Raw genomic sequence first — 2,527 nt, forward strand, 5'->3', positions numbered from 1 at the left:
GGGGGGAGCGGGGGGCACGGCGGGGGGCGGGCGGCTGGGGGCGGCGGGGGGAGGTGGGCGAGGGGCTGTGCACGGGGCTGCTGCTGCTGGCATGCGGTGCAGTGCGGTGCCCGGCCGGCTGCATGGCTGCGGGGGGCGTCAGGCAGGGTGGGACCGGGTCTGCATGGGCTGCCTGCCGTGCTGCCGCCCGGGCGGGGGGGATGCGGCGTGCCCGGAGGCTGCCGAGGCGCAGGGAGGGGTGCCGGCACCCTGCTGCTTGGGGAGGAGATCCTCGGGGTCTGATGAGGCGTTCAGAGGGGCGGCCGGCAGGGGGGACTCTGCAAAACGCCGTCCGGAAGAGCTGGGCAAGGGCACCCCGTGGGGTGGCCGGCGATGGGTGCTTGAGGCATGGCAGGTGTCGCAGCCCTGCTCCGTGAGGGCCTCCGCTCTGCACAGCTGGAATCACCTGCTAGTGATGGTGGAAGCAGGACGGGGCACTTCAGATGACTTCTTACTCCCCTGGTCCCTCGCCAGCTCTCCCCCGGACCAAGGGGTGGAAGGGGACAAGCCGCGCTTACCCTTCGGATATCGGGTGGCCCATGGGGCACATCACCCCGGCGTGGTGAACGCATAGCGAAGGGTGTTTTATAACGGGATAACATATCCCTTCGGAGGCTGTGTTTCCTAAGCTTGTTGATGCAGTAGTAATGCTACACCGTATTCTCTCGGCAGGTTACTCACAGAAACAATATACCTTTCTTTCTCAGGAAATGGGACTCATGAATAGCCACCGGACTTTTCTGTTACTAGATACGGTAGAATTACATACATCAGATGACTCATTAATCAAATAGCCTGTTATTGGGGTATAGGGAGGCTTTCAGCATTCCCCGTATTGCTTTTGTGCAAGCAGCAGAGAGTTTATCGGAATAAACGATGGGCAGTGGCACGGTGGAGAGTCAGTTGTCATCGCCCACGCAGCTGAGAAGCCTGTGATATATAATTTAACTCCAACTGAGATGTTTTGCTCCTCTGATCTAATTCCAGCTCACCAAGTGGCAGCCATGTGGGGAAGCTTTGATGCTGTGGTTTCGGAGGGTATGAGCACGGCCAGGGGCTGGGTATGAGGGCTGTGCAGCTCCTCACCTGGCTGCACCCAGGCTCCCTGCCAGCCGCGGCACCCCGGCATCAGGGAGGGTTGCACCGTGGCATCGGCATCAACCTCTGAACGATAACTGGAGCCCAGCAGCAAACATACCTTTGACCGTGCTGGTCAGCAATGACAAGCCATGCAAAAAGCTGAGGAATTTACAGCCCTTCCTGCTCTATATAGGAAACGATGGCTCCTCACTGCTGCCTTCAGCTGGAGGTGTGTCTGCACCCGCACCTCATGGCAGGGCTGTCACATTCGTGATAATCGACACCGAGCGTCCTGCGAGGCCGTGCTCTGACGTGGCATGCGTCTGTCCAGCGTCCTTTGGCCATGAATCACACCGGTATTTTGACCTAGCTGCTGCTTACAAAAGAGATGTAAATGTAGCCCAAGTCACGAAGGGCACAGAGGATACAGGAGAAGAAGGACGAAGCTGGTGGTTCTTTCATGCCATCTATTTGGAGCGGTTTTGTTTCAGCACTAGCTCTGTTAGCATCCCGGGCTCAGGTGGCTGTCAGTGACAGGCAAGCAGGACAAGGTCACTGCCTGCTTTTGCATTGATCTTGCATCTTTGGCAGTGGCATCCTCCCAGGTGGCTCTTTGTGGAAAGATCCATGTACAACAGCCCTGTGTGCCATCAGCCCTGCAGAAGGGGGTATTCCCACAGACTGCTGCGAGGCTTGGGGGCCTCATGGATGGGTCGGTATCACTCACATGAGCTATCCCCACAGATCTAGACTGGCCAGGGGTTTGGGACTGCTCCCTGCAGCAGATATCGATTCTCCTGGCCACCCCGAGGGGTCCCATCTACCTCCCCCAGGACAGAGGAAAGTTTGCACCAGCCTTTATCTCAAGCGGCTGCAGGCTGACAGAGGAATGTGTGCTTGGAAGGCCGGGGACAGGTGGAGAAGCCTCATGTTGTTGCAGCTGGTGGCCCAGGGGCTTTAGCCCCACTTGGTATCTGGTTGCTGTGTTTCACGCAACCTTTGCAAGGTAGGCTGTACGGCAGAAATAGTGGGGAATGCCTCACCTGCTCCACATAAATCGCTGGTATGAATTTGCTTTCTCTGCTATTCCTCCCTCAGTTTTCTGTCTCAGGTTGGTTCCTTTCTATGGAACATCGACACCCAAAAATGCATCCAAAACTTTGGTGATCAGGAAATTATCAACGTCAGAACACTTCATGTTTCTTGAAATGAATCAGTAGAATGATTTAATTTCCTTCATATCACTTAAACTGGAAGTGTCTCCAAAAAAGCAAGGATCCTTGGCCCAATTATGCACTGATTGTTTTATACCAGTGGAAAATCTGGTCCTGCATTCTTATCCTGAAATGTTACACGGCACAATGCTTTGCCTTGACACACTAATGCAGAAAATAAATTGTAAAGGAAA

This window comes from Anas platyrhynchos, chromosome Z (assembly GCF_047663525.1).
Source record: "Anas platyrhynchos isolate ZD024472 breed Pekin duck chromosome Z, IASCAAS_PekinDuck_T2T, whole genome shotgun sequence".
Lineage (NCBI taxonomy): Eukaryota > Metazoa > Chordata > Aves > Anseriformes > Anatidae > Anas > Anas platyrhynchos.